General features: G+C 30.2%; 1 protein-coding gene across 1 annotated transcript in view; it reads left to right on the top strand.

Annotated features, from left to right (window-relative positions):
- The first annotated feature begins 2,918 nt into the window (after positions 1 to 2,918).
- LOC126780773 (amyloid beta A4 precursor protein-binding family B member 1-interacting protein) overlaps positions 2,919 to 9,928 on the top strand; it is a 273,890-nt gene continuing 266,880 nt past the window's right edge. Inside the window, exon 1 of the mRNA XM_050505465.1 lies at positions 2,919 to 3,120. The gene's annotated coding sequence lies outside the window, so the exon portion shown is untranslated. The remainder of the gene's footprint in view (positions 3,121 to 9,928) is intronic.

The raw sequence follows: 9,928 nt of genomic DNA, 5'->3' as shown, positions 1-9,928 counted from the left end.
ACACGGGCGAAGCCGCGAGAGAAAACTAGTTCTATATAAAATTGATGTTGTTAATACATGTTAAGAGTTGATTAAGACTTTGACACCGTTCGCCCGATTATATTGACAGTTTTACATAATTATATGTGTGTTTTTCATGTAGGTTTTTATTCATTTTTGTTATATACCCCCCTAGATTACGCTGCAGCACATCAATTCCTGTACCGTTTAACCGATCGCCATGACAATTAGTATATGTATGTATATATACACATTTATCAATAATCATGGGAGGAACGAAGATCGTGGTATTCTCCGGGAATCTCTTGAGAAAATATTTTCATTTTCTTATAAAAGTAATATTTATAAATCATTAATAGCAATTTATCATCGTATAATATAGTTTTAGCGCGACAACTACCACTTTATTGGTAACATCATTATTCTATATCTACTGCTGTGGTTGTAATCATAATATGCTGTAAACATACCTCCGATGACACACGTTTTGGCCATGACGGCCGATTGAACTCATCACCAACACCAGCCATATCCACCAGAGGAATACCACCTTTGAGCCTTACTGGGCGAGAGTGTTGGACTATGGCCTTAGTTTTCATACTGAAAATAATAGAACTATTGCAAGCAGGTCTGATTATTTAAGTATCGTTGTCATAGTGCCATTGAATTTTTTTTTTGTTTTGTCTATGTATTATTTTTTATAATAAAAAATTAAAGTAACTACTATAAGGATTCAAATTATCATCTTTGCGAGCAAAGAAAACCTCAAAATAACTCACATCCCTTACTTACTTCAATCATTTTCAAGTCAAGTCGGCAAAAACCATAAATAGCTTGAAGTTATTTTGCTTAGATACTTATTTAAATAAACGTATCAACACAATTATTTCTTCAAAATAATAATTCCTAATTTATTGCGTGACATCCCCTATTTCATTCCAATCGACGCCGAATTCCAAAAAAAAATTTTTATTGAATAAGTAGGCGGAGGAGCATATGGGTCACCTGATGGTAAGTGGTCACCAACGCCCAGATAATGGCATTGTAAGAAATGTTAACCGTCGCCAATGCGCCACCAACATTGGAAACTTAGATGTTTTGTCCCTTGTGCTTGTAATTAGACTGGCTCTCTCACCCTTTAAACCTGAACACAATAATATCAAGTACTGCTGTTTTGCAGTAAAATATCTGATAAGTGGGTTGTACCTACGCAGATGAGCTTGGACAAAGCCATATCTCCAGTAGACACCATCTTGAAATTATTGTTTGAACACAAAAAGCCCTATTTTTCATACCATATTATTACTAATACAATTTGAAAGTTTTTTTAACATTTTTAACTTCAAAATTGTGGAGCTTGCACAGCTTCCTTTATTCCCTTTCTTACCCTTTTGAGAGGTAGAAAAAGTCTATGTGCTTTTTTAAGGTTCAAGCTTACTCCGTACCAAATATCATTTAAACGATGTAGTGGTGTGGCCACAGAACACTTTTACTCAGAGAAAAAAATAACGACACCATACAAATTTTTTGAAGAAAATTTTGTCCTAGCGCCTTGCGCCATCTATGTACCGCCCACTAAAACTAGAGATTATCAGAGTAAAAGTTACGGCGGGTATTTCGAACTACAGTGCATTTTATAGATACATTGTATTCATTTTATGCAGAAGTAAAGTGCGTTTCTCGATAGTTTCTTACAATATGGCTAATATTTGCTCAGCAATAATAGACATCTTAACAGAATCACAATCGAGAAACACAGTGTACTTATACAAAAATAATCTATAAATAGTTGTCTAATAAAACAAAGATTAGTACTTTACTTTATATAACATATGTTAATGAAGCAACATATGTTATTACTGAGTTACACAAATATATGAATTTATTCACAAATCACAAGTATGTTGACATGTAATGAATCACAAATTTCAAACGTCGGCAAATCTAGAACACAAATTAAACGTGAAAAGAAAAATGAACTGTCTATACATATTTAATTACTTGTCCTGACTAACTGATCCATCAATTAAACTAAAAATTAAGAACCAAATTAAAAAAAGAGTTACAATCGCAATATCCAGTCTATATCCCACTGATACACACTTAATTTCACCAAAACACAGCCACGGAGGAGCAAGGCCGACTCAACGTTATCAATGTAATGTAGAATGAAATGGAACTAGTTTATTTATTAGAAATAAACATAAGTACAATAAGACAGTGCGCAAGCGGCGGCAGATTTCTATTCTCTTAAAAGAAGCAGATTTTTTTTTCTTGTGACGTCAACGACATACGTTAGTGTTGCCATACATGACGTGTGTTGTCCCATATATATTTTTTTATTATTTAATAATTAATTAAATATGTTATATTTGTTTCTAAAATATATATGTTTAGCATCAGAGTTATATATAAAAGGCATTTTCAAGGGAAATTTACGTTAAAAGTCAATTTATTGCGGATAATACGAAATTGTATTTTTGGTGGCGACATTATATAAACGTATATATTCATCTCTTTTACTTTGATGTCGTTATCTCATTCTTATTTTCAAGCCCACGTACTTGCTGTTCGTAGAACAAAGTCGACAGACCCTGGGTGTGGCCGTGTCAGAAACAGACAGAGACAGGGTTACTTTAGCATTTAAATTATTAGTATGGATGTTATGCAGCTAATGCCCTCTAGTAGAAACTGAAGTAATATGACTGCAATTATTTAGTTTTGGCAGTTAAAGCAAGATGTCGCTTATTATAAGAAGTATCAAAGTTATCAATAAAAGCGATAGATGTCGTTAGGTGGCTGTTTCATACAATGAAATCACAGGACATTACTACACACACTTCCGCCTACACGAGTTTAGCTACTTCGAGTACAGTGACTCCCGCACCGACGATCGACGGACCGCAGTTGAAGCATAGGCGACAATCCAGCCGCGTTTCAGTGCGTCATGTCTTACGAAATGTGTATCGGCGAATTTTTTAATCATCGATTCGTTTTGTGAACAAAATAACTATCCGGTTCGGTATTTGTTTACTTTCGTGTTGACTGTTTATAGATTGTGTTACGAGGTTATAAGACTTTCAAACATCTTTATCTAAGAGATAGTTACCGGCGTAGTTTGTAAGTGTTTAATTGTTTTTGATACGCTTAATATGAATGTGTACACTATTCGTCCTTAATTAAGAATACATTTTTAAATACTATTAACTATTTTAACAATGCATGAATAATATTTTAAGATAAATATATTTAAAATAATTGAACGTTACTTTATTAGAATTGATTTTGTTTGTCTGCACTCTGTTAATATCTCGATAATAAACGTAGAAAGTTTTTTTTTATTGCTGAGTATAATTTTAGACACCAAGGGGACACAAATATTTAAAAAAAGACTATTAATATTACATTTAGAACACTTTTTTTAGTCAGTAGACTCAAAAGAAATAAATAAAATAATAATATATATTTTTTAATATTAACGTATATGATATATTTTTGTTCTAATTAATTGACAATGCTACTTAAAAACAAATTTAGAATATTATTATATTCCTAACTTAAATTTGCTGATATACAAGTTAAAATTATTATTTATCACTCAAAGCTCATTATCAGTAAGCGGAAATATATAATAGGGAAATAGAGGATTTTTCTCGTTTTTTAATAAGTAAATGCATTCATAACTGTTATATATTAATATAACTTTGATGCTTAGCGAACGAATGTAGTGAATTAGCACTTCTATAATATAGGTACTCATGTAGCGTAATGAGGAATAAATAATTTGTTCTTTTATATATATATTAGCGCACTCTAATTATGTATGTTTTGTTCTTTATTGGACTGTAGTTAAAATTTACTTAGATGACCAAAATATCGAACGATTTCATTTTCATTGTGTAGCTTAGATTTGTTTTAGTGTTACATTTAAAATTCGTTTTTGAAATAGGTTATAGATTAACGCTAAGGGGCTTAGTGTGTTAGCTGTTAGGTTAGAACTTTGACGCTTAGCGATTTAACTCCTCCCTAGAAAATCATTTCCATTAAGTCATCGATTATGGCTTACGCTCAGCGTTAGGTAGTGAATGTATTTTTTTTTAAATAGGTACATTTAAGGTATATAATATACTAAAAATATAAATTTTGTAATTATTTACATAAAAAGCAACGGAAATCCTTGATTTACTATCGTAGTATAATTTACTTCGGTATATATTTTCTCGTATATCCGTCATTTTGCAGTTGTGTTTGTGTATGTATTTAGAGTTGTATTTAATGCATAAAGTTATTAAGCGTACCTGTTTATTAGCTAATTGTAATTATTTGTTTTCGTCGGCGACAAAAGTTTAATTCATTTTGTTTTCACTAAAGTCGTATAGACGATCAGTTGAATTTGATTGGGTTTTAATTATGAAACTACATTTTTAATGAAATATAAGTAGCTTATTGCTGAAAAACGAGTAATTAAGATTATATTTTTTGCCCGTTTATAAATATATGTAAATAAATTTTATCCTCTTAATACAAAATAGAAACTCGCTTACAAGTTCAAAGAAATGTTTACGAATTATCATAGATTTCTTTTTCGGATATGATAGTAATATTTTTGCTATTAACAACTTTTACTTGAAACCGAGTAAATTATATTATAGGAGCTATATAAAAGAGTTGTTTATTTTTAAGGAATATCAATAAAAATAATTGAGTTGTTTTTTTGTATTCCGTATTATTAAAAACCCTACATTTTGAAAATTGATTTATAAATTCCATGATATAATGAAAAAATCGTTCGGTCAATTGTTTGGTCCACGCCCATATTTTGTATGCGCTTTCTTAAAATCTATTTATCTTTCTTAAAATCTAGTTATCTAGCAATGGACTCTTCTATAAAAATTTTAGAAACAGCCTTAACGTCTAAAATATTTGTTGTAATTAAATAAAAATTTTGAATATATATCGAAGAACATAATATAAGAAAATGTTAAGTTTTTATTCAAAATATAAAAGAAAATCTACCAAAAACTATCTGCAGTATAGTTTTGGTGTAGCTGCGATTTACTGTAACAAAGTCAATATATATACATAGACAACAATGTAATTACAGGCACAAGGGACATAAAATCTTAGTTCCCAAGGTTGGTGGCGCATTGGCTATAAGCGATGGTTGACATTTCTTACAATGCCAATGTCTAAGGGCGTTTGGTGACCATTTACCATCAGGTGGCCCATATGCTCATCCACCTTCCTATTCTATAAAAAAAAAAAACAGTAAATTCTAGCATGGTCGCATGTATAGATGATCTCAGGATTAACCAGTCAGATTAAAACAATATTTTTGTATTAAATAGCTTTTGTCGAGAGAGGTTTAGTCTATATAACATCACGCTACGACCAACGGGCATAGTAACGTTTACGCGAGTGGAACCCAGGGAGCGGCTAGTGATAATACAAATTTAATATATTTTATTTTATAATAATATATATTCCATGTAATTTTATTTATTCTTAGACCCCATTCAAGAAGTGATACTTTTTATATATTTTCCATATATTGAAATCTATGTAGCATACGACACATGAATACAGGAGTTTTTTTAGTGTGGTAGGTATATATCTGTTATAGTTTGGCGAGAGTTTGCCATAAAAGCGTCTAGACCGACACTTTTCTTTTTGACAACATATTAATCCGATAAGTGTTCTAGTAGAATCTTTAAAAGACAAAGAAACATAGAAATAAAACATTGCTAAAATATTATTTATATAAACTATAGTTGTGAGAACATTTATTTATATAGGAATTGTCTTTATTATTAAATTGACTTTCACTTAGAAAATATAATTTCTTACAATTATAGAAGTAAACATTTATTTAAACTAAATTTATTTTAATATTATCAAGTTGTGTATATAAACGTTATTAATTTCTGATAACCGTTTTATCGCGCACCTATAGGAAGTTCCTGCCAGTATAAAACGAACATTACCGACATTTATCATGTCATAAACCAAGTATAGTTACTATAATTTGGTCAACCTCGCACACGAAACAACGGATCACTGATCATGATGAAATAAAACATTTTGAGTCCAAAGCAAATTTAAGAAAAAAAAAACAAAACTGTTGTGCTGCGAATTCATGTCTTTTTAGTTTTGAGGTAAATTTTAGTATTTTTTTTTATAAACAGACATAAAAATTATTGTTAAATAAACTTTTGAATAAGGAAATTATTTATAAATATGATCTGTCTGATTATCTTCGTAAGACAGTTGATTCTACAGCTGGAGATATTTTATTCTCTACCCTAGAAACACTTTAATTCCTCGGTTTCCGTAAAGTATTAATAGCTCTAATTTAAAGTTACCATCACCACGGCATTATTTAGATTAAATAATACTATGCTTATCATATAACTAATTAACACTTTTGGATTTAGTAAGTAACCTACACAATATTTGTGTGGGTTTTTTCTATTTAAATTCTTGCCTGGATACACAAACACCGAAACTGCAACAAACAACCGTTCAAGTGTTTGCCGTAATCGGGTATCGAACCCGTAGTCGTTACCGCAATTTTTAGTTTCAGTGACCACTGCTCTAACACACTGCCAAATATAAAGACATTGGTACCGAAAAATGTTATTTTTTTCGATTCTTATCAATATAAAAATTAGTGTTCTTTCAGATGTATATCTCGTGCAAAAAGTGCCAGTTTACCAGTACTAGCACGGAGATTTTTTTTTGTGTAAATAATTAATTCTTACAGGTCAAATGAATGCATGTATAGCAATGATGTTGCCGAATCACGTGAACACACGAAATCAAATTGAAATCGAAGGAACGTTCACTTAGCTGGATGAAAATGAACCAATGAAATTATTGCAACACACTTACACTGTAGAGTAGTCATGTTACTTAAATAACAAAACGTATTTTCACATTACGAGCGTTTAGTTTCAAGGAATTAAAAGCTTAATAAGTTAACGCTTACCAATCTTCGATGATCAATGTAGTTGATTTAGATCCGTTTCGAAAGCGAATAAAGCTGAAGAATCGAAAAGTCAATGAATCTAAACTTTAGTCAGTACTTAGAAGAACAACTTTAAAGAATCGTCCACAAAAGCAACATGATGATCAAATTGATTAAATCTTCGTTCTCATCATAATAATATTGAACATAAACTTTGTACCACTAACTCATGGCATTTCTGCTTTATTCTCCGTTCAAATGGTGTAAGATTACGTCGTATACGTCCTAGCAATAAATCGAAGGCATTAAAATTATTCATAGCGCTTTACAGCGCCCGCGCCGCCGACGTTGTGAAATATTGACTACACACTATAGACGCAACGCTACACATACTTCCACTTGTAGTTATTTTTTATAAAAGAGTTATAAGTTTAAGCTAAGAATACTTTATGACGAAAACGTTAGATTTGTTGGATACTTTATTGTATATACCAATGGAATTAATTTATTTAAAAAATATTAAATATAACATTAAAACAAAAACGGAACGATTAATCGTATCAGTCACTTATTTACAGAACAACTGATAATTAAAATTGTTTTGTTATAATTTGTATATTATAAATAATATAACATAAGCGCAATCTAAGTTGGCCGGTCAGAAAATAGTCACGAATTATGTGCAGATGCGATTTATAAGAACAAAGGTTGGATCGCGAGCGATGCTGAGGCTAAAGATACAAAATACAACATTACATTATTAGTCAATGGTCGATTATCTTTAATTTTAATATTTAACGAACGTTTCTGTGAGACTTATTTCCGTTCGGTCATCTCAGACTGTGCTTGCTATTCTCATTAATAACGTTATCGATTTCCTATTTGGAAGATTTTGTAATAAAAAAAAATAATATAAATGTTGACAATTTTTTACGTATTGATATCTTCAGACTTCCATTTTGTGTACTCGGAAATTAGTCTATGTATTAGTGTTTGTTCTACCATGGAATATTAAGGCCAATATGTGTTTATATATCATTATGTTTTATTCAATTACTATATTAATAATCAAAAAATATGTAATTTTAAGTTATATTTTGTTTTTATCAAATTTTGAAAACTATATTTTAACAAAATATTTTTAATTAATATAGACTGATGGGGTTAAATATAACTTTTGAAATTACGGGGTTTTTTAACCTTCGATAATGCAGAACAGGCATTATAAATGAAGGAGACTTTATTCACTGATTAACTTAACTATTTTATTGTAAATAGAGTAAAACTGCTAATCCATTAATAAATAATAAACCTTACTTATATACATTTGATATATAAAACAAATAAACTGAGCGGTCCTTTTGCATAACAAAACAAAGTTGCGCGAAAGAACGCGTCTGCGCTAGTGTAAGCGTTTATTTACGCGCACTAGCTATTATGGACAAATCAATGCACATAGACGCGCATGCCTACGCTTTCTCGTGTGCACGCGCATTCTATCAAATGAGCTGCGCTTTAACATACGTGCAATTGCTCTTACTGATTGACATTAAGAATATATATCACCGTCTTTAGATACAAAATTATTTTTATTTTATTATTAAAAATATAGGTATAAATATGACTTCGAACAAATTTACTCTTACTATTTACTTAAACTATTTGACTAATTTCATCCTCAAAATAAATCGAACAGGAAATAATGTCAAAAATAAGTTTTAGGTAGTAAATTTTTGAAAAATGGCATTCACTTACAATATCTGCAAAGTGAAAATCCAAAAACTTTAGTGTTGCAAGTTTTAAAAACTTTAAATTTTCAAAATATTCCCCGTTATGAACTACAAAGACTGCTAGTAGCTTAATAAACATCTTTGACAATGTTTACAGTAGCTGTTGTTACGCCTTAGGAAATTAATGGAGTGGTGTCATTAATGTCAGGCGCTCGAGACCGCCGCGTTCAATCCATCTCAATACATATATAAAACTACTATTACAATACTTTTAAAATTATAATCGACACGCGATATTCATGTTAGTCGGACATATTATATTCATGAAACAAATAAATGTCTTTTCACCAACTACATTATATACAATTCAATAAAACCTAATGAAAACGATATTGGTTTCATATTAACTACATACCAACATTTTAACATGTTTTTAAAAATCAATTTAATGCTCAATGGAAACATAACAGAGTAACAGATAATTTAGAACGTTAGCTTATGTCCGGCACGCGTCGCAATAAAAATTTAAATTTATTTGTAAACTATTATCCGATACGACATGCGCTAAAATATTTTTATAACTATTATAATTTATACCAATTGTCATGGCCATTGCTTTAACGATATAGAAGTAGCTGTACTACAGTGACATCTAGCGGCGTTTTACAACAAAGCGCATAGAATAGAAACCTCCATTATAAAATACATATAATTATATACTGTCATGTTATGCGATTCTTGCGTTTTACGAAATATATTAATCTCAATCAGATTTAACACCATCCTTTATATATGGATTTAAATTAATATTTGATCGGATAAAATAAAAGTCGTAAATGAAACCATTAAGCGCTTCGATGCTGCCCCGGAGGTTACAATGGAGAATGAAATAATAACTTTAACGTTAAATTCAGAAGATTATTTCGAATATAAAATATCTCTTTTATATAATACACTCCATGACTGATCATCAGCAGCTTGAAAAAATACTTTATTGGTTTTCGCCTAAATTTTGACCATCCTTTACCTAATCGAATTCCCTCAAAGCTTTCCTAAGCAAACATATATAAGCCTTCAGAACCAAACGTGGCAAACAGGTATATTTTATCGACTATATATATTATGCAATAAATATTATTAAAATATCAACAATACCAACATATTTATTTGTTATAAATATTTTTTTGTAATAAAATACATTTGTTACTGACTAAACTAAATGTAGAAGGAA

This window comes from Nymphalis io, chromosome Z (genome assembly GCF_905147045.1).
Source record: "Nymphalis io chromosome Z, ilAglIoxx1.1, whole genome shotgun sequence".
NCBI lineage: Eukaryota > Metazoa > Arthropoda > Insecta > Lepidoptera > Nymphalidae > Nymphalis > Nymphalis io.
Note: the sequence above shows the minus strand (reverse complement) of the source record. Positions and strands in the feature narration are given on the sequence as shown.